Source organism: Hyperolius riggenbachi, chromosome 1 (genome assembly GCF_040937935.1).
Source record: "Hyperolius riggenbachi isolate aHypRig1 chromosome 1, aHypRig1.pri, whole genome shotgun sequence".
NCBI classification, from domain to species: Eukaryota; Metazoa; Chordata; class Amphibia; order Anura; family Hyperoliidae; genus Hyperolius; species Hyperolius riggenbachi.
Genome location: NC_090646.1, coordinates 534,584,394 through 534,608,819, shown reverse-complemented (window position 1 = coordinate 534,608,819; position 24,426 = coordinate 534,584,394).

Here is a 24,426-nt window from a genome sequence, read left to right as displayed (position 1 = left end):
ATGGGAGGCACTGAACATGCGGTTGTAAAAAATAATCAACATACATGCTAATTTTTTCGGTCAGGGCCCCACAACCCGAAACTATTGGGCGTCCTGGGGGTTTTTGTAGATTCTAATGAACCTTGGGCAAGGCGTAGAACGTAGGGGTGACAGGATTGTCTACCTTCAAAAAACTTGCTGTCTGTGGGCTGATAACACCCGCCTGCATAGCATCATCAATTAATTTAAAAAGTGCCCCCTGGTTTTCCACCACCCTGGACGGAGAGACCCTTCTACGTTAATGTAGCACACATTTCATACTTGTGTATGACTGGGCCACAAGCAAACATCACTGTTTCTCCTGGGTTTCAGAGAGAAATACACAGAGAACAGCCTACACAATAATCATTCATGCCCCAACTTTAATGCAGCTGAATGGGCCCTAGAGGGCATGGGGCCCATGTGCGGCTGCATAGCTTGCATAGGTCTAGGTCCACCTCTGATGTGAGGCCTACATGCAGTCCTTCTAGGGCCTGAGCCCACTGACGCAGTCTGCTTTTCAGCTACACATCAATGGCACAGTTACTGAAATGCGGACACAACTGCATGGGCTCCGGCCCTTAATAGAGCATCTTCTTCCACAGCGTACACCAGGTGAAAAGAATCCTGGCAAACACGCAGCTGCCTGTGTATACAACCTTCACCGCATTCAACAATGTACTGGCTTCCAGACTTATAACCATGTGTGAACTATTTTTATTGATTTAAACGGAATGGTGTTTATCCAGAGCTCAGTTTTATTTCCAAATACTAAACTCTGTCCTTGGATTAGCAATTTGCAAGTATGCAAAGCATCACAGGGCTCAGCGAAACACGCCCTTCATTGAGATCCAATGGAAATAAGAAAACAGCAGTGATGAGCATGTGGAATATTGCTCACTAGCTGCAATCCATCAGTAGATCTGACATTGGAGTTATTCCAGTAAACAGAACAGCTGGGTTAACACGACTTTCATGTCATGAAATCCTCAATTAACTTGAAAATTCTCCATGGAGGCCTTGTGCTAGAAATAAAATGTACAGAAGTAAAGATGCAACGACCAAACTTTGTCACATTTAAATTCACAGTCTGTGCCAAAAAACGAGAGTGCTTCACACAGGGCAGTGGGAGCAAATGGCACGCGATAATTGAGGTGTAAGCTGTGCTCATTATAAATTGGGTTACAGGGCTTGAACATATTTTAATAACATTTTGCTTTATTTAACTTGTGCACAATAAAGAGTATCTAAAAAGATCCAGAGTGTGTGAGCGACGGGTGCAGCGCAGCCCCACCAAGTTTGGCTGGATGCATTACAAATCTTGTTAAAAAGCAGCACATACTTTTTCGGTAATGCTCTTTAGTTGGTCCTCTGGGCCCTATTAGGGCTAATGGTCCCATGCCAGCCTCCACTGTTCTTTTTCACCGCACCGTTTACTGTGTCACTGACAACTTACATCGGAATCCCACTGAGGAGCATGAAAACTGAAAAGGATCCCAACAATATGGAAGACTGACCCATTTCTTTGTCAATATTTGTTTTCAGTGGATACAGTATTTATTTTATTGTGTGAAATCTAGTAGATTTGGCTTGGCAAGTGCTAGTTCCTTAAAGGGAACCTAAACTGAGAAGGATATGGATTTTCCCTTTTAAAATAATACCAGTTGCCTGACTCTCCTGCTGATCCTGTGTCTCTAATACTTTTAGCCACAGCCCCTCAACAGGCATGCAGATCAGGTGCTCTGACTGAAGTCAGACTGGATTAGCTGCATGCTTGTTTCAGGTCTGTGATTCAGCCACTACTGCAGCCAAAGAGATCAGCAACATTGCCAAGCAACTGGTATTTAAAAGGAAACATCCATATCCCTCTCAGTTAAGGTTCCCTTTAAAACGGACCTGAACTGAGAACTTCCTCTCTGCTCTAAAAGATAAGCAACAGCATAAAAACCTTTAAAGAAAAACATTTCTCTGTTACAGTTTACAAAACTCCTGAAATAAATATGCAGTGTTTCCACTCCCTGCTTTCATGGAAGCAGACAAAGGGTTAACATCCAGGGTTTACATATTAGCTGTGTCTGTCGAGGATGCCTAATATCTGTGACACAACTGAGAGATCAAATTAGACTTGTGATTACTTGAAAATGAGGGGGAATTAGACAAGCTGTTTTCTCTAAAAACACACAGGGTGCATTTCTGGATGTTTTTCTTGTGACCTGTGCCAGAGTTCAGGTCCACTTTAAACAGTGGTAAACTGGTTGTAATTGAAATATATGTCTATACACACCTTACATTGTAAGGGGACTTTTTCCTTAGTTCTACAGGTTGAGGCTATTGCCAGCAATAGTGTAGCGATTAATGAGGAAATTCAGCATGACATAGCAAGATCTTCCATCCAACAACTAGCACACACAATAGTACATAAAGAGTGCATTAGCACTAGTGTTGGGCGAACAGTGTTCGCCACTGTTCGGGTTCTGCAGAACATCACCCTGTTCGGGTGATGTTCGAGTTTGGCCGAACACCTGTTGGTGTTCGGCCAAACCGTTCGGCCACATGGCCGAACTAAGAGCGCATGGTCGAACGTTCCCCGAACGTTCGGCTAACGCTGTGATTGGCCGAACGGGTCACGTGGTTCGGACCCGAACGCGCTCTGATTGGCCGAACGGGTCACGTGGTTCGGGTAAATAAATATCCGATCCACGTCATTTCTCCGCCATTTGTCTGTGGGTTTAGCTTTGGGTAGGCAGGCAGGGTAGTTCTCTCTCCAGCCAGGCTAGCCAGGGTCCCCCCAGTCATTGTGTCACTGCTGGGAACAGTAGTACACCACTCACCCACACTATATAGCATTGTGTTTACTGCCACTCTGTGTCTCTGCTGGGAACAGTAGTACACCGCTCACCCGCCACTGTATAGCATTGTGCTCTGTGTCGCTGCTGGGAATAGTAGTACACCGCTCACCCACCACTGTATAGCATTGTGTTTACTGCCACTCTGTGTCTCTGCTGGGAACAGTAGTACACCGCTCACCCACCACTGTATAGCATTGTGCTCTGTGTCACTGCTGGGAATAGTAGTACACCGCTCACCCACCACTGTATAGCATTGTGTTTACTGCCACTCTGTGTCTCTGCTGGGAACAGTAGTACACCGCTCACCCACCACTGTATAGCATTGTGCTCTGTGTCACTGCTGGGAACAGTAGTACACCGCTCACCCACCACTGTATAGCATTGTGTTTACTGCCACTCTGTGTCTCTGCTGGGAACAGTAGTACACCGCTCACCCACCACTGTATAGCGTTACCGGTCCCTTTTCCTGGAACCTTTCATCTGTATTACATTTATGACTGCATGCCGACAAAAAGCAAATTGCTATCCGCACGCTTCTTGTCCTCATGCAAGGCCTGGGTTGTTGTGTCTCAAAGCGTGGCCTTCTCCTCCTGCGCCGCCCTCCTCCTGTTCCATCACGTGTGCTGCTGCTGGGTTAGCGTTACCGGTCCCTTTTCCTGGAACCTCTCATCTGTATTACATTTATGACTGCATGCCGACAAAAAGCATGTTACCTGTGCAAAGAAAAAAAACATTTCCCGCATTTAAAAGACAGTTTTCCCTTTGAAACTTTAAAATCGATTTTCTCAAAAACTATAAGCTCTTTTTGCTAATTTTTTTCCCCTCTTGTACCCACTCCCAAGGTGCACATACCCTGTAAATTTGGGGTATGTAGCATGTAAGGAGGCTTTACAAAGCACAAAGGTTCGGGTCCCCATTGACTTCCATTATGTTCGGAGTTCGGCTCGAACATCCGAACATTGCGGCCATGTTCGGCCTGTTCTGCCCGAACCCGAACATCTAGATGTTCGCCCAACACTAATTAGCACATTGCTAGTCTAAACTAAGCAGAAGTACTGGTTAACAGTAGAGCAGATTTTCTTGTCCATGGACTTTAATTGTGGAATAAATATTTGCCTCTGTCTCTGTGCAGCATCGAAGGAATCTTTAGTAGATGGTGGCGTAGTGGTTAGCACTCTCACCTTGCAGCGCTGGGTTCCCAGTATGAATCTCAGCCAGAGCACTATCTGCACAGAGTTTGTATGTTCTCCCCGTGTCTGCATGGGTTTCCTCCAATCATTTTGTTTTACTCCTACACCCCCAAAACATACAGATAAGTTAATTGTCTTCCCTGTAAATTGGCCCTAGACGATGATACATACACTACACAATACATACATAGATATATGACTATTGTAGGGATTAGAATGTGAGCCCCTCCGAGGGACAGTTAAGTGACAAGGCAATGCACTCTACAGTGCTGCGGAATGACAGCACTGTATAAAATAACAATAATAATAATGTTCAATCCACCAATGACTTTTAAATTAAAAAAAAAGGCCCAACAAAATATACTAAACATTATGTAATATATACACATCTGTAAATTAAAGGAAATGACTGCAATACAAAAGGAAATGTTATGCACTGGTGGGGTCCAGAGGACCTCTTTGCTAGTTCAGAGATGATTAGTTCACAAAGCATTTCGATCACAGTAAATGCTACAAATTCAAAACAAAAGGTGCACGCTTGAGCCTCAGAGGAAGCTTGTTAAAGCGAAATGGTTGTCAGGCCGTGCAACTAACGATGCCCACCGCCAGGCATGGTCGGAATAGCCCATTTCCGTTTCCGGGACAATTCCGCATACCGTCATTCCGAAATTCCGCTACCGTTTCATTCCGACGGTATTCCGGAGCTGTTCCGCGGAATTCCGACCTATACGGAATTCCGTCGGAAAAATTTTAAAATCTCTCTCTCTCTCTCTCTCTCTTTCTCCCTACTTGATGATATAAGAGGATGGATGGATGGAGGGAGGGAGGAAGGAGGAGGAGGAGGAGGAAGAGAGAGAGAGAGAGAGAGAGATTTTTTGGGTGTCATTCCGGAAAATTCCGTCGGAATTATAAAATTTCCGCGGAATTCCGTTTAAGAGGTATAGGAATTCTGTTCCGACCACCGGAATCGGAATTACCTAATTCCGGCCGGAATCACGGAATTAATAATTCCGCGGAATTTTCCGACCATCCCTACCCACCGCCACCACTGCCACCCCCCATCACTGCCACAAGCGATAAGTAAGTATCACAATTTTTCTAATGATGATGATGTTACTGCTTTGGATGTCATTCATGTTTATGCTTTGGCAATAAATAGTTCCAGCAGTGCCAAGTTTTTCCGCCTCTTTGCATATTTGAATGTTGCAAGTTCTGCTGAAGGTAAGAGATCTACACCTCTATACATGCTGCTCAGTGGACAGGCTATCTTAAATGATAACAGTGACCCTGGTGTGTAGTTACATATTAAAAACCTTTGACCAGAAGGCCATAGGTGGTTTCGGGTACAATGCAGGAGAAGGGGATGTACTGAAGGCTGTAGTTCTAAGGATGAAACAAGGTTGTGATGGAATTATTTGAAGTATCTTTAATCAATATGAATCACTGTAATTACTGCTGAGTCCAGTGTTTGGGTGAACTTTCTTCAGTAGGCACATATTCTTCAACAGCTGCAAAACAACAAAGACTTTGCTATGGTTTGGCTCCGGAGTTCTAAACAGAAGAAATTGTTAATCACAGTTGTAATTTGTAGTTAAAATGAAGAGACGTTCCACATGGCTATAGCACTTAGTCTATATTTTATCAGTTGAGTTTTAGTACAGAAAGCAAATAAAAGACAGAAGAGATGGCAGAGATATAGAACTGAGTGGTATTAAATACCCATGAAATATTGAGGGAAAGAGAATGAGAATGTAATGTATTGAAACTAAAAATGTAATGTATAATAATTGTCATTGATGTCATCATCGTCATCCTCATCATTATCACCAATATTATTACTATTTTATGCATTTATTTATTTTTTTACACTAGATATTTTTTATTATTTTTACACTACATATTTTTATTGAGAGACAGTAAACAACAAGAATTCACAGCACAGATTTCTAAATAATTACCTCATGAACACATCTAGTGCCTTAAATCAAAGAAGAGAACAAAGTAAAAGTTCACCAGGTGTTGAAAAAACTGACAACTTAGACAGCCTTCACACTTTTTCCTGTGATCTCTGCCCACAATTCCCAATGTTTTTCTGCATGTCCAATTCTGTGTATTGTGTTTTTTCGATTTGTCCTTTGATTTTTTTCCTCTGCAATTTCAAATTGTTGTGCCTTTTTTTCCAATTTTTTTCACATGCAAATGTTTCTAATTAACATCAAAATTGAATGTGATTTTCACAAAACAAATACAAATTTTCAGCGTTTCCATTGACTTACATGGATACCCAAATTGCAAAGTCATTGCAAAAAAAAATAAAAATTGATATGCATTAGATGTGCAGGGAATGTGCAGGGAATGTGAAATTGTAGAAATGACAATTCAAAATTAAAAACATAATTAAGCACAAGTGAGTGGTAGTGGAGTGGTGTGACATCATTGGCTGCATAGGAGTGGCGTAAGGACTGGAGGAGCAGGAGGAAAGGAGGATGAGTCATGAAGCAGAGTTAACAATGGGCTGTAGTGGGACCAAAGTGTTAACAGGTAGTTACTAGTTAACATTTAAATTTGTCTACTCAACTATCTGACCAACTCCTGGAATAAAACCAGATCTCCAGTGCTAAGTGTTGACCTGGCCTTTTCAAAATTGTTATAAATGTATCCAACATCATAAGGAACTTTTTTTCAGGCAGAATCCATTGAGTCTTTTGCTTAAAGGTCCCAGTCAAACATCCTGTTGTGTCTGTAGTTGTCAAGCAAGCATTTCATTCGATCTTATAACCTTCTAGAGGTAAATTTAGGCAACTGGCTTGAGAAACACTTTGGGGAATTCTAAACTGTTTTAAACAGTTGATGACCTTCAAAGACTTTATTCTTTTATTAAAAAGGAATGTGTTGCAAATGTTAGTCCTCTTCAGTGCTCTATCTCAGTGTTTCTCAACATTTTATTGGTATGTACCCCTTTTAAAACCCTGTACTCACCAAGTACCCCCTAGCATAATAAACATTATCACAAGTACCCCTTGACAAATATATATTTAATCGTAGTACATTAGAATTGGTTCTAAACCATTTCCAAGCATTTACTATTGCTTTTAATTAGCTAAAAATACTAATTTGGTGCTGTTTAAATAAGATTTATCATTTTCTAAAACTCTAAATTTGTTATTTTTGGTTAAGTATAATCAAGCCCGAGTACCCCCTAGAACCCTCAGAAGTACCCCCTGGGGTACGCGTACCACACGTTGAGAACCTATGCTCTATCTAATGAAACTTCAGGGCAGTCTCCTTTAGGTGTGAACCAAAAGGGTTGTGGGGAAAAAGATGGAGTAAAAAAGTCTGAAGACTCATGAACAAGGCGTGGTTATGCTGATTTATTAGTATTTTTCTATCAATAATTGTACAGTACATCTCATCTTATAATGCCATTGCATTCATGCATTACTTTAAAGTGCACCTGAGATGGGGAGGGGGGTTAAAAAACTGATATATATCCTCCAGCCCCTTCCAGACTGATTGCTCCTTCGCCATCCTCCTGCGCCATCTTGATCCTCCGCAATTTGCCCCGGAAAAGTCCTTCAATCAGGCCAGTCGGGGCAAGTGCAGTCCAGCCGTGTGCACACCCCCGTCACATTCCCGTGGCCAGGAGCATTCTGCACACACACAGTAGTAAAAGGAACACAACAGGGGTGCACACATGGCCGGGCCATGCATGAGCAGTACAACACAGACCAGAGTACTTTCTCGGGCAAATTGCGGAGGATCCAGATGGCGCATGAGGGCTGCGAAGGAGCATTTAGCCTGGAGGGGGCTGGAGGATGCTCCAGGTATGTATAATGTTTTTTTAAATCTCCCCTTTTCAGGTTCCCTTTAAGCTGTTTCCAAACAGGATTGGCTGGCTTCCTTTATGTTTAGCCCAACCATGCTACAAAGTATTACTTACCGAGTTCAACAGATACATAAAAATGATAAAATCATCTTACCGAATCTAACCCAATATGTTAAATGTAGTGTAAATCAACATTACATTGACATGAGACAATCTGATAACCCTGGAAAGCTCATGCGGCAGAGCCATCTGGTGGATAATAACTCTGTATAGACATTCATTTGTCAGAGAGATGTGTCAGTGTGATTACGTGTGAAAGTATGTGAAAGAACAGATCCTGACCAGATACTGAGAGCTATATACAAAATCTGCAAATGAGAAGGCAAGGATCATTTCTTTCTCATAACAGAAGATTAGGTTTAAGGCATCTGTGGTGTTTAGGAAGAGAGTCAGTGTGATGGCTGGCCTGGCACTAGATGTTATGGGCCCCCTTTAAAGGTTAAAGGGGAACTTCAGCCTAAACAAACATACTGTCATCAAGTTACATTAGTTATGTTAATTAGAATAGATAGGTAATATAATCTCTTACCCACCCTGTTTTAAAAGAACAGGCAAATGTTTGTGATTCATGGGGGCTGTCATCTTTGTCATGGGGGCAGCCATCTTTTTGGTTGAAAGGAGGTGACAGGGAGCATGAGGCACAGTTCCAACTGTCCTGTGTCCTGATAACCCCTCCCAGCTGAATGCACTAGGCTTCAAATGTCAAATTCAAAATGTAAAAAAAAAAAATTGCACCAAAACAGCAGAACGAGAACAACAACATCAGAAATCCCATCATGCTTTGCACAGCATCAGGGGAAAAAAGCCCGGGCAGTTTTCTTCAGTGCAGCTAAAAATGAGGCTTGTATAAGAGAAACAAAGTTCTGATGCTGTGAAACTGTTAAAGAAACACCAGGCCTTTTCAGTGCTGCTGAGTCAATTTTTAGTCCGGAGGTTCACTTTAAGAGGTATCTTTGGAAAAGAGACTCACTATATTTTAGAGTATATATTTTTTTCTCTTTTTTAACAAAGAAGTTGTGTAATTAACCACCTCCTGACCATCTCACGCCGATGGGCGGTGGGAGAGTGGCGCCTCCAGGACCTCCTAACACCGATTGGTGTCAAACAGTGTGCTTGGTTTGGTAGCCTGAAATCAGAGAACCACATAATATTAGGCGATTGATAGCAATCATCCTGGTAAGCCAGGTCTGGAGATCATCCAGAGGCCACCTACTGGAGAAAGTGGGAAGGGCAATGTGAGGGTCAGATATCTATCTGGCCTGCTGAAATGTGGCTTTAGATGTGTGGTTATGTTTGGGCGTGTGCATATTTGGTAGTGGTATCTTACAAGGCTTTGCATCATCAAGGGTTTGTTCTGCGAATACTGCGTATGCGCGGGTTGTCCTAGCACTTACACAATGCTCATACATGGACGGGAACGTGGCATGATGAAGGAGAGGGTCTCGGCGAGCAGCGAATGGTGGACTGGAGGAGGATCATACAGAGGCTTCGACTTACTACCTCTACTTAGGTAAGTATGTAACTTTTTGTTTTTTTCTCACAGGTTCGCTTTAAAGATTCTAGCAGGTTTAATAATACTATGACTAACCTGGATTTAATCTACAACAGAACCTGTGTTATACATGGATGTGTCAGTGTTAAATTAGAAAGGCTGGCATCATGCAGTCTAGCTATTCTTGTGTATCAGTCAATTTCTTCTATTCTAAATAATTCATCCATCACTGATTTTTAGCACAAACTAAATGCAGTGACCAGAACATATTATGTTACTCAAACTCTAACATATTTATATTATCTGCAATGGATGGATGGCGAATTGTATAAACCGAGCTGCAAAGCTTAAATGACTTTGATATTAGGATGAGTTGTAAATAATGAAGTCTACAAATATTTATACTGCGGGGATTACATATTATATAATGCAGTATGGTTTTATTCTGAATAAATTAGTATATTGTTTAAAAAGAACAAATGTGTAGATTTTGTCATTTAACATTTTAGAAGTGCAATGATGCCACTAGATTCCAAACATGTGTAATTATATTTAAAGTGAACTCAAAGTGAAAATAAACTGATGAGATAAACAATTATATTTGTCCTCCTACTCCTAAAAATAACTTTTTGTAAAATATCCTATGGTTTTCTTTTATATTTAAACATTTAAAAAGTAGATTGAATGTTTTACTGTCTCTAATCAGTGGCAGTCTATTTAGTGTGCCAGAGTTATAAAAAGGTCAAAAGTTCATGCATTTTATCTTTCCCCGTCCTCAGATGTTGTATTCTGCCAGGAAAACTTTTATGGCTGTAATTTGCTTATGAGTTTCTATATGAGTTTACTAGTCTGTATTCCCAACAAGGTATCAACAACACAGAAGCTGTCACTCCCATGCCTAGAAATTAACTCTTTCAGGCAGCAAAATAAAACAAGTAAAACAGCATGGTTAATAATATGTTTTGTACTGTACTTACACATCTTTATCTCATCATGTCACATATTGGGTACACTTTAAACAACTTCTGTCATTAATGAACATTGGTTTTGATCGGAATCCAGAGTCTTAAAGGGAACCTAAACTGAGAAGGATATGGATTTTTCATAATAAAATAATACCAGTTGCCTGACTCTCCTGCTGATCCTGTGTTTCTAATACGTTTAGCCACAGCCCCTCAACAAGTATGCAGATCAGGGGCTCTGACTGAATTCAGACTGGATTAGCTGCATGCCTGTTTCAGGTGTGAGATCCAGATACTACTGCAGCAAATTGGTCAGCAGGAGAGTCAGGCAACTGGTATTGTTTAAAAGGAAACATCCATATCCTTTCAGTTTTGGTTCCCTTTAAAGAGACTGCACCACTAATAAGAATTGATGAAAATCTGAATCCTCATTCTTACAATTTTCAAGCAGAGTGGTTTACCTGGAACTTGTACATTATCCACCGTGTTGAAGAACAGCAGTCAGAAGGAATTTGGTGCACTGAGAGGAGACTTATCACCTGCCTGCAGTCATTCTTGTTGACAGACACTCATAAAAAACACCGTATGAAACAAAAATGTAAGGTTTCGGGAATAACATCTCTAAAAAGCAAAACAAAGGACTGTTAGGTCACAGTCCGCAGCATAGAAAGAAATTCAACACTAGAGTCAGGATGTAAAATAAACAGTGTCTATTGTCAGTCCTTCCAGTCAAACAAAGAGTTGAAGTGCACAGAGCTGTGGGGAAATAAATAATTCAGTGACAGGGCAAATCTATATTGCAAGAAGGTAAAATTTACCAATTTTAGGGTAAATTAAGATTATTACAAATTGCTGTCTGTAAGTAATCATTAGCTTATAGCTGGGTATTAACCCCCTTTGACATTTCCCAGAAGTCACAGCACTCCTAGAAAGATGCAATGAAGTGGGGGTGGGGCTACCAAGTGAAAGTGAGGCCCATGCTTGAGTGTGAAAAAAAAGCTTTTGAGCAACCATGCAATGACTCCTCACTACATAAACACTAAGGCCTCTTTTCCACAGGCAGCTGAACTGCTTGCTTGTCAAGCAGTTCAGACTCTTGGCTGCTGACCACAAGCAACATCAGGCTGCAATTACATGCGGATGAATGGCAGTGTTTGGTAGCACTGCACGTGGCACGTTTGACATGTGGTGGAGTTATCTTGTGGTAAAAAAGTCTTATGATGTGTCTGAAGATGGCAAGAGTTTGTTCATATGTCACTCCATGGGAGGGGGAGGGGCACCTGTCTACCACCCATGCTGAGTCCTAGCAAGTGTCCATCCAGTAAATGAGAGCAGCTGACAGGCGGTGGATTTACCACCTTTAAAATGTGTACTTGTAAGGGATAGCGGACCCGCTGCCAGTATGCATGTGGCAGCGGGCTCCGCTTCCCAGGCTCTCACCGCTGGTGTGCCGCCGAGCGGGGCAGTGCGGACGGCGGAGTCCGCATGCTCGGCGGACTCCACCGCGCAGTTGTTTCCTGTGGGGTCCCCTTCACCGGCCCTCACTCTCCTCATGATGCGCGCGCGAGGAGGCAGGATCTTTATGCTTCTAGACGGGGAGTCAGCTGACCAGGCCGGTCAGCTGACTCCGACTCCTCTGGTGATTGGCTGGGGCTCTGGGGCGGCGCTGGGCAGCTCTTTTGCTACATATAGGACTTGCTTGTCAGTAGCAAGTTGTCTGCTGTCGTGAATACATCCGTGTTAGCGCTCACACCTTAGTTCAGTTTCCTAGGTGATACCAAGGACGTCACACCTTAGATTAGGATTGTATTTGTATATTTACCTGTGTTTTGACTTTGGCTATCCCTGACTACTCTTTACTCTAATCGCTTTTGTACTTCTGCCTATCTGATTCAAGTTGCCGACCCTGCCTGTTTACCAACTCTGAATCAGCCTTCTGTTTCTGTACTGCTGCCGCCTTCTCTGTTGCCGAACCTCCGCTTGTCTGACCTTTCTCCCTTCAGTGGAACGCCTCCCACTGTAGGGTTATCTCTGAGGCTTGCCTCTCTGAGACGCCTGCCCCAGCAGACAATTACTGCCAGTGCCTGAGATTCCTCTCTTTGCCGGATTTGAGGATCTCACACATGGTGTTCCCATTCAGAGGTAACCACTCCTCTGAGGAATTGCCGTGTGGTGGATATTTCCACGATCTTGTGAATTTTTGCTGTCGTTATTGTTATTTACTGTGTTAGGTGTCCGGAGGTTAGTTTCACTTGTGTTGTTGGTGATTATGCAGATCATCAATAATCAGGTGATATCTGTATTATTGGTGATACTGCAGATCACCAATAATCAGATGCTCTCTGTTTGCTGACACCGATCCTGACAGTACTGAGCTATTTCATTCTTCTGCAATGGGTTTTTAGGGTATAACCAAAGGCACTAGCTATCATACTGAGATTCTGCCAAATAAATAGGCCACATAAGCTATTACAGATTTATATTTTCCAACTGTGATCAGGAGCATCCCAATGCAACCTAGGTAACTGCATAGGGGCCTAGTGGCCTTCAAGGGACCCAGCTGCCACTTTTTCTGACCACTCTTCAATCTCAATTTACCAAAAAGTCAATAGGAGGAAGCGAAGGCTAGTACCTTGTCTTGGGCCACATTTAATTTAATCATTTTCTGGTGATCACCTTTAAAGGATACCACAACTGAAATGTGACATAATGAGATAGACATGTGTATGTACAGTGCCTAGCACACAGATAACTATGCTGTGTTCCTTTTTTTCTTTCTCTGCCTGAAAGAGTTAAATATCAGGTATGTAAGTGGCTGACTCAGTCCTGACTCAGACAGGAAGTGACTACAGTGTGACCCTCACTGATAAGAAATTCCAACTATAAAACACTTTCCTAGCAGAAAATGGCTTCTGAGAGCAAGAAAGAGGTAAAAAAAGGGGAATTTCTTATCAGTGAGGGTCACACTGTAGTCACTTCCTGTCTGAGTCAGGACTGAGTCAGCCACTTACATACCTGATATTTAACTCTTTCAGGCAGAGAAAGAAAAAAAGGAACACAGCATAGTTATCTGTGTGCTAGGCACTGTACATACACATGTCTATCTCATTATGTCACATTTCAGTTGTGGTATCCTTTAAACAATACCTGGTTAATAAGATGTGAATAATTCTGAGTTGGTTCAGAATTATGCAAATTTTGTATACAAATTAATACAGCTTGCAAAGTTGTTTATACACTATTGGAGGTAGGCTGTGGGCTATCTCCGAAAATATATTATGTGTAACATCCGCAGTAATGGCGGCTGCGGACACGCAGGGTGTCTCTGCAGCCGCCTTGCTGGCCTGTTCAGGGACCTAGCCCGTGCCTCTGGTGTCTAGTACGCCGAGGACGGGTTTGTCTTTTGCACATAGGGTTGCTATGTCGCGCGGGCGCGCTCAGAGACAGGACCTTTATGCGGGGAGGAGGCGCGTCAGCTAACCAACCGGTCGACTGACGTCAGAGGAGACTCACGGTGTTCTGGATTGGCTGATTGTTGTGGGCACGGCCGTGGGGTCTCCTCTGCTTCATAAGCCTTCACTGTTCACTCGCAATTTGTCTGCTGTTGCGAATACTTATGTGCTAGCGCTCAGACCTTAGATAGTATCCGGTGTGCTTTGATCTGGGAGGAAACCAGGGATTTCTAGGATTATTGTATTAAAGTATATTGATATTCTGGGATTTCTAGGATTTCTAGGAGTATTGTATTACTGTATATTGATATTCTGCAGGCTTTATAAAGCAGCAGAGGACTGTTTGGGAGTGAGTATTTCCCTTTGTGTGTTTGGTAAGTTTCAGAGCAGTTGGGGACAGGCTCTTGAGGGTGGCAGCTCCAGGACTTGACTGCGCTCACATATGGTGTTACGTGCTGGTTCTGGGGCCCCGGGCAGTGAGAGTTCCCGGGGCCCCAGGCTGGCTTGTGCACCATTGTTTTTAATTTTATTGTAGATTCCCATGCAGTTTAGTTAGGAGGGGGCAGATGAGAGGGAATATCCTGCATGCTGGTGCCCCCTGCTGGTCATATAGCCATTGTCTATATGCAACTGAAACCCTCTCCAACGATTGGCTGACCTGCTCAGCTTCTGCTTGATTAATCACTGCAGACTAGGTGTAACGTGTGTGTGCACTTCTTATTGGCTTATAAGCAGCCTGCAGGCTTTATAAAGCAGCAGAGGACTGTTTGGGAGTGAGTATTTCCCTTTGTGTGTTTGGTAAGTTTCAGAGCAGTTGGGGCCAGGCTCTTGGGGGTGGCAGCTCCAGGGCTTGACTGCGCTCACATATGGTGTTACGTGCTGGTTCTGGGGCCCCGGGCAGTGAGAGTTCCTAGGGCCCCAGGCTGGCTTGTGCACCATTGTTTTTAAATATTTCAAGGAGTGATCACAGAGATGGGGGTAAGGAGGAGAGGAAACACACAGAGGTATATGGATTCTCTTTGTGCTTACCTCAAAGGGACACTGAAGCGAAAAAAAAATTATGATATAATGAATTGGTTGTGTAGTAGGGGTAATTACTAGAACATTGGTAGCAAAAAATATTCTCATATCTTTATTTTCAGTTATACAGCTTTTTTTGTATAACATTGCATCATTCTCTAATATTTGCAGTTTACACACTACTCGGCATTCTAAATGTTTTTATAGAACAGGCAGTGAACTTTTGAACTGTCCTGAACTGTTCTCTGCAAAAGAAAAACACAATACAGTTGAGATAACCTAATCAGAAGTCAAAGCTCCCTGCGACTTTCATGGTCATGGAACTCAATGGCAATTTGCATAGATAACAATTGGAGTTTCTTAACTCTTCCTGTACTGGAAACAAATATTAGACTTATGTCTCTGCTCCTAATGCTTTATTTCTTAGCTGTACTACACAACCAATTCATTATCTCATTATTTTTTTTTCGCTTCAGTGTCTCTTTAAAGAGACACTGAAGTGAAAAAATATATATGATATAGTGAATTGGTTGTGTACTATGAATAATTACTAGGAGATTAGCAGCAAAGAAAATATTCTCATATTTTTATTTTCAGGTATATAGTGTTTTTTCTAACATTGCATCATTCTATAATATGTGCAGATTACACAACACTCAGCATTTAAAATGATTCTTTCCGAGCAGTCTGTGAAGTAATGACCTCTCCTCTGGCAGAGGAAAAGTAAATAGTCCAGGAACAGTTGAGATAATAAAAGTCAGATAACAGCCCTCTCCACGACTTTGAAAGTCGCAGAGCTTAATGGCTTGTTTGCATAGAGATAACAACTGGTGTTTCTTAACTCTTCCTGTACTGGAAACAATTAGACTGATGTATCTGATCTTAATGTTTTATTTCTTAGCTGTGCTACACATACAAATCATAATATCATCATTTTTTTTTCGCTTCAGTGTCTCTTTAAGTAGCTTTGACTTCAGTCAGGTATACTTTAGGGCCCTTGTCCACTGCACTGTTGAATTTTTAAATCACTAGGTTTTGCTATTAACATACAAATCGTGGTAGGTATTTTCCACTACCTTGATTCAATGTTGCCCAAAGCGCGATCGCGTTCGGGAGCGATTTTGCGATGCAGTTGCATTGTGTATGCAAAATCGTGATCCCAATCATGTAAAAAAAATAGTGACAAAACACATTCACAATCACTAGCGTTTAGTGATTGTGATTGCGATTGCTAGTGGAAAAGGGCCATGAAACTGTTTTCTGACCCAACATCATGCTAAAAACATGAAAGCTTAAATACTTAGTTACATGTGATCTATTGTTAGCCTCTTTTAACGCCAATACACAAGATACATATACGTAAATAGAAAGTGTAATTATTGTATAGTACTGCCTATACACCAGCACTTACTAGTACCCTGATCCCTCCTCTATATTTTAAAGCAGTCTTTAGTTGGTTGGTTGCAGATCATCTTTTCATGTATGTGCATTGGATGCAGTAAATCACATATTCTAAAGGTATGCAGATTCTGGCTGGGATAGTATATATAACCACATCCTTTTCTCTTCTAAAACCTGCCTATCATACCTGGTCTGTCACTAAAATCCTCTCCCTAGCAGTCCTAGCACATTCTGCATGCTTGCACAGACCAATGTAAATGATCCGTCAATCTATATCATGCACTGTGTGCAATAGGAAAGCTATTGTTTATTTCTCCAATCACACACATACATAAACATGATGATCGTAAGATTGACAGATTAAATAAGAGTTAGTATAGATAAAACAATGCTAGTAAACTGTCTGCTCACAATGGTATGTTTAGCCCTTCATATCATCTCTAGGTATTCCCTCTCACTTACCCCCCTCCAAAAGCTATAGACACATTAATGCTGTGACAAATAATTATATGATAGAAAAAAAAGAAACACAACACGTTACGTCACAAACACTGGGACTTTGTCAGGGGTAATTTATAGCAAAAAGTAGTGCTAATGTTAATGTATAGTTGCAAATTCTGAATGCCATGTTTTGTTGGAGCCCTTGGAATATAACTATCCCTTGCACATCATTATGTCATAGTGCCCATTTCTAAAGACTGCTTTACTGAAATTATCCATGGCCACACTTCTAAATGGCTCAACACCCCTGCAAAACCACACAACATGGAATATTTATCCTTTTAAAAATACTTAGAAAGGCACTTCTCACAGTATTACTACTAGTTACTACCCCATTGGGGTTCCGAATTTTATTAATTTGTATGGTTTTTAAAATTCATCATCTGCATGTCCATACTAGTGGTTGCCTAACTTGCAACCCACCTTTGTGAGTATTCAATTGTTGTGTATACTGTCTGTGGTACTTCTAACACAACATACTGCACCAGATTGGGCTCCTGTTGTCCTGTTTTTTTCTTCAATCTCCGATCAATATTTATCTTTTATTCTGCTTGCTTCCCAAATATTGATTTTCTGTCACTTTTGATTGCTCCATTTCAAAGCTGCATACAGTTTGCATGGAATTTGCATGCATGCCAGAATGATTGACATCTCATTGACCATCTGTATTGTCCAACAGAGTTTGATGCTATTCCTATCTACCTGTGGAGTCATCTATTATCTCGAAAGCAGCCTTTAGCTTTTTATTTAATCTTATCTTTAGCAAAGTTAAACACTTGAATTCCTGTTTCCTTTACAGATTAAACTCATCCTAGGTTTGGGGTTGCTGTGGCTGTGTAATATTTAAAGCTATAGGCTTGCTATACACCAGCGGTTCTGAATGCTTGCCTGGCTTATAGGGGCGAAAAGAGATAATTTGCATATTCAGTAGTGGTGCATTTTGGGTAACCACAAATGTTCACTTATAACTGAATTATTGCGGATTTCCTTCTGTTTTAAGAAGGCAATTTTCACCAAGCATTGCTTATTAGTAGGAGGGCTTTTTGGTCTCTTTTATCTATACATTCCTAGTGGTTTGGGTCACCCCGAGCTGCTTGGTTACTCTGCAATACATCAGCAAACTAGATTCAGTATTATTGTCTTTTTTGTGGTGTACATTAGAAACTGAAATCTTAGTTGCATCCACATTAAAGTACAACTGAAGTGAGAAGTATATGAAGGTTGGCATATTTATTTCCATTTAAACAATACCAGTTACCTGGCAGCCCGACTGATCTATTTGACTGCAGTGGTGTTTGACTAACACCAGAAACAAGCATGCAGCTAATCCTGTCAAATCTGACAATACTTTCAGAAAAACCTAAACTGCTGCATGCTTTTTTAGAGGCTATGGTTAACAGTATTAGAGGCAAAGTATCAGCAGGACTGCTAGGAAATTGGTATTGTTTAAAAGGAAATAAATATGGCAGCCTCCATATCCCTCTCGCTACAGTTGTCCTTTAAGGAATAAGGAGGACAGGTATTTACCTACTCTCACATCTTCACTTATGATTTGCTAAAGCTACTATTGCAGAGATATCTCTAGGGTTCAGAGACTTTTAAATGTACCACATACTGTATGTCATCTTCTCCCCATGTCAACCTCCCAGCTACTGCAGATCTCTTTCAACTGCCATGTTTCTGGACCAAGGATTTATATCTTCAGTAATCTAGTTTTCCTGGCGATATATCAATTGCAATTAAAAGTTAGATATTGCATTACAACCTATCATCAATTTTGTATAAATGTGTGTGCCTATCAATTCTGTATAAAATTGTGTGCATTTAATAAATAATCTATATAATATCTATCTATAAAATAGTCTCTGATTTTCTAAATTATCCATCGTCCTCTAAATCTTAAAGAACCAAATCACAGAACCTACTACTCAGGATGTTATTTCATCACTTTGAACAACGTCTTCAGTTCTGATGGGGTGAAGGAAATATCATGATACTTGCATGTGCAGTTAGTTCACTTTCCCTATCCACAATCTAGCTAATTTACTCATATTATAAAGGCTAGCAATTTGGTGTAGCGGGCATCACAGAGCAGATAGGTCAAATGGTGGTGGGAGTAGGAAGGACATGTCAGCTGATTAGGGGTTGAGCAATATCTAATGTTCCCCATAATAATTTGTAGATCACATAGCAGGCGTGTTGTAAGAGGGGAAAACAGTTGGGGCAGGGGCAGGGGTAGCGGCAGGGGTTAGTGGAGTGCCGAGCCATGCATGTGGGGTGCTGGAAGAGTAAAGTAAAAGATCTGGGGTGGTGAATCATCTTTGTCAAGTGCATAATTTCCCCCCCTTACCCCTTGCACCAGAATCCCACTCATTGTGCACCATCCCACCATCCCACCATCCATAGCAAGAAAACACATCACTAGCGGATAGTGACATGTCTTTGGGTGATACTAATTGTGTGTGTGTGTACTGTATACATTCTAAGACCCATAAATACAGCGGGATGCGAAAGTTTGCGCAATCGTGTTCATTTACATGATTTTACGGTATAAATCATTGGTTGTTACAATAAAAAATGTCAGTTAAATATCATATAGGAGACACACACAGTGATATTTGAGAACTGAAATTAAGTTTATTGGATTTACAGAAAGTGTGCAATAATTGTTTAAACAAAATAAGGCAGATGCATAAATTTGGGCACCACAAAAAAGAAATGAAATCAATATTTAGTAGATCCTCCTTTTGCTGAAATTACAGCCTCTAAACTCTTCCTGTAGGTTCCAATGAGAGTCTGGATTCTGGTTGAAGGTATTTTGGACCATTCCTCTTTGCAAACCATCTCTAGTTCATTCAGGTTTGATGGCTTCAGAGCATGGACAGCTCTCTTTAACTCACACCACAGATTTTCAATTATATTCAGGTCTGGGGACTGAGATTGCCATTCCAGAAAGTTGTACTTGTTCCTCTGCATGAATGCCTTAGTGGATTTTGAGCAGTGTTTAGGGTTATTGTCTTGTTGAAAGATCCTGCCCTGGCCACACAGCCCCACAGCATGATGGAACCACCACCATATTTTACTGTAGGTAGCAACTTGTTTTTCTTGGAATGCTGTGTTGTTTTTCCTCCATGCATAACGCCCCTTATTATGCCCAAATAACTCAATTTTAGTTTCATCAGTCCACAGCACCTTAATCCAAAATGAAGCTGGCTTGTCCAAGTGTGCTTTAACATACCTCAAGCAGCTCTGTTTGTGCTGTGGGCGGAGAAAAGGCTTCCTCTGCATCACTCTTGCACACAGCATCTCCTTGTGTAAAGTGTGCCAAATGGTCGAACGATGCACAGTGACTCCATCTGCAGCAAGATGATGTTGTAGGTCTTTGGTGCTGGTCTGTGGGTTGACTCTGACTGTTCTCACCATTCGTTTCTTATGTTTATTCAAGATTTTTCTTGGTCTGCCACTTCGAGCCTTAACTTGAACTGAGCCTGTGGTCTTCCATTTTCTCAGTATGTTCCTAACTGTGGAAACAGACAGCTGAAATCTCTGAGACAACTTTCTGTATCCTTCCTCTAAACCATGATGGTGAAAAATCTTTGTTTTCAGGTCATTTGAGAGTTGTTTTGAGACCCCCATGTTGCTACTCTTCAGAGAAAATTAAAAGGAGGAGGGGGACTTAAAATTGACCCCGTTAAATACTCATTCTCATATCTGGATTCACCTGTGTATGTAGGTCAGGGGTCACTAAGCTTACCAAGCCAATTTGAGTTCCAATAATTAGTTCTAGATGTTTTGGAATAAATAAAATGACAACAGTACCCAAATTTATGCACCTGCCTAATTTTGTTTAAACAATTGTTGCACACTTTCTGTAAATCTATTAAACTTAATTTCACTTCTCAAATATCACTGTGTGTGTCTCCTCTATGATATATTTAACTATATTTTATCGTAACAACCAACGATTTATACAGGAAAATCATGACAAATAACAAGGTTGCCCAAACTTTCGCATCCAACTGTACTTGGGTGACTCAAAACAATGATTCTAGATTGTTTCGAGTGCCTGTACTAGTGTTGGGCGAACAGTGTTCGCCACTGTTCGGGTTCTGCAGAACATCACCCTGTTCGGGTGATGTTCGAGTTCGGCCGAACACCTGATGGTGTTCGGCCTTTTTAGTTCAGGTTCGCCCGAACTATTCAATGCCCGCCGAACAGGGCCGAACAGGGCCCCTGTTCGGCCGAACAGGGCCCTGTTCGCCCGAACATGCCGCAATATGGCCCCCCTATGGGGTCGCAGGCATAAGGGGGGAGCATGCCCCGATCGCGGGGGGGTTCGGAAATTCCCCCCACCCCCTCCGCTAGCGCTCCCCCCTCTGCCCGCTTCCCCATAACAAAAGTTTGTTGAAAGTTAATACTAGTACCGGTGGCTGGCTGCTGGCCTGGCAGTGGAGTGAGTGAGGAGGAGGAGTCCGCCTAGGAGAGTGACGCGTTGAGGCTGGGCAGCGGGCGGTTCAGCGGTAGTACCCTTGTGGTACTTCCGCCCTTTCTCTGACCTCACGTCCTCTACGTGATGACGCATATGAGGGTACGCGTGACGCGTACCCTCGTATGCGTCATCACGTTGAGGACGTGAGGTCAGAGAAAGGGCGGAAGTACCACAAGGGTACTACCGCTGAACCGCCTGCTGCCCGGCCTCAACGCGTCACTCTCCTAGGCGGACTCCTCCTCCTCACTCACTCCACTGCCAGCAGCCAGCCACCGATACTAGTATTAACTTTCAACAAACTTTTGTTATGGGGAAGCGGGCAGAGGGGGGAGCGCTAGCGGAGGGGGTGGGGGGAATTTCTGACCCCCCCCCCCCCGCGATCGGGGCATGCTCCCCCCTTATGCCTGCGACCCCATAGGGGGGCCGTATTGCGGCATGTTCGGGTCCCCATTGACTTCCATTGAGTTTGGGGTTCGGGCCGAACATCTGGCCCATGTTCGGCCTGTTCGGCCCGAACCCGAACATCCAGGTGTTCGCCCAACACTAGCCTGTACCAGAAGTCTACAGACATATCTTAACACTTGGTGACAGTTCATTAGTGATCAGGCTTGTATTGTTATGAACTGCTACAAACGCCAGCAGTTCAATCCTGCTCATCCTTCCTAATGCCAGAAAGCAGAACAATGTGTTTGTTTGGGAAAAGGCTGTCCAAAACAATCATGCAAACCAAGAAATTTAGTTTTCTAACTTTCTGCAAAAAATAATTCCACTAAAATCCTGATTAGGACAGTGCAGGACCACAGATTCACTCAAGATTTAGAGGTCACTAGTACAAATGCAAGTGGTCCACACATATGCCTTCTACAATGAAATACTTTATATTTTATCATTTCAGCAACATAGCAATCCTGCTCTAGTTGGATTGCAGTGTTGCTGGTATAGCAGAATAAAGTATATCACTTTAGAAAGCACCTTTGTAGATCGCTTCCTTTTTAACTTGCTTCAAAGAGAAAAAAAAAAAAGATAAAAGGTTGCAGAACAAAATAAATAATTATAGTCAAGTAAAAGGAGATGAAACAACACACAAGATATAAAAAATAAATAAATAAATAATGTTGCTACTAGGCATTGTTAAAGGGAATCTGAAGTGAAAATAAACTTATGAAATTTTGAATTGTATGTGTAGTACAGCTAAGGAATACAGTAGAACATAAGTAGCAAAGAAGTCTCATATTGTTTCCAGTACAGGAAGAGTTAAGAAACTTCACTTGTTTTTAATGTAAAAGAGCTTATCTGAGCTCTCTGACCCAACTTGGGTTGAAGACAGTGCTGTTTTCTGAAGCACTTATACATCAAAGAAACAGTGAAAGACAATTTCAGATAAGCTTTTACTGCAGGGAAGTTCAAAGGGTCATTAGCACTGCTCTGTTTCATGCTGCAATGTTATTAAAAAAAAAGCTATATAACAGAAAATAAAAATATTACACTATGTTCTTTGCTACAAATGTTCTATTAATTATCCGTACTACACATACAATTCATTATATCATAATTGATTTTTTTTTTTTGCTTCAGTGTCACTTTAAGTGATGGCCTGACCCACACCCTCATGACTACCTGATCAGATGCCTTGCCCGCTCTGGTTCAATCTGTAATTATATAAAGTGACCTTAAAGGATAACTTTCTTAGCTTTCCTGAATGGTAAGGCAACAGTAAACCCCCCAAAAGTTCTAATCTTTTTACACACCATCTAAAACTAAAATAAGTAGTTTTACTGTCATTCACTGCTTTCGTTTACAGGTGATATACAAGTTGTGTGGATCGGGGGGTTGGCCCTAGAGCTGCGCAGCCGCACTCGCAGCTAAGCGGACTGCGCAGCCGCGGCCGGCTCATGCGGCCATCTTTGTGCAGCCAAGAGAGCCCGACCCGGGCCGAGCGGTCGTGAGCCGGCTGGGGGGCTATTGAGCGCAGGGGACCCGGCGGAACGGCATGGAAGGGCGCGGACGGCGTCCTCCGTGCCTTAAATTAGCATACAGGTGTTTGACTTTTTTTACGATTTGACCTTGTAAGTCCTTTAAAATTTAACCTAGGAGAAAAAGTAAATTGAATAGGTGTTAAAATGTTAGTCTCCCTCTCAGCATTGATGTGTGGCATAATAACGGGACGAATTTAGCTGTCCTTAACATGGTACTTTATGCATTGTATTTGGGACCTGTTGTGGTACAATACAAGCACAGACTAGATTCTAAGATTTGTCATGACACCTCATGGTGTCTGCTGTTATGTAGAATTAATATTTCATAGCTCATTTATTTGTTTGTTCCCTTTATAACTATTTTCCATTACGCTTGCCAAAGGTACCCTGCCAGGATGGAATGACCACCATAGAGCTTTACAGCAAACTAAAAATTACTATAAAGTTTAAACAGGTATTCATGCTACACAGTTGTTCTGCAATTTAATGTCACCAGAAATATCTTCCCTTTTCAATAAGCCTTCTACAAAATCTTTTTTTTTCTTTTTCTCAGATTTAAGGACTATCTAGAAATACCCTAGAGGTATGGGCTGTCTTGTAATGTCTATTGGCTTCATGCTCTATCAACAGCACACACACAAAAAACAAAAAAACATTTTTACACATTTTTTGAACCCAGGGCTGCTCAAGGTATGTGTAACAGCCTTTCCGAGTGTTAGACCTGGAATCCACTACAGGCGCTTTGCAATAAATTGCAATGTGCCCTCTATTTGCTGAATCATGGAAGTGCCGCAATCTCACTGCGATTCCCAAAGCAATCACAATTTGGCTACTGCAGCCACTGACGCAATCGCCCTGGGATCACAATATGCTTCTCAATTGCAATAATGGGAATGGAACCAAGCCCATGGGTTCCACTGTTGAAGATCTTTTTTGATCTGCAGAATCATATTGAGTGGGTGCCAGGCATTAGGAACACTCTAGAATAGCTACGTTATACTGCTCCCCCCCCCCCCCCCAAAAAAAAAAGTGAACAAACTGATATCATGTTTTCAAGTAACCCTTGCAATGTGTAGCGTGAAACTGAAGGGATTGATGTTACAAAACTGGAGAATCATTTTAATGGCTACAATAGGTAACTTTTCTAGCCACATGTCTGTTCTGGATTGCCCGCACTGTTCAAAAATGGA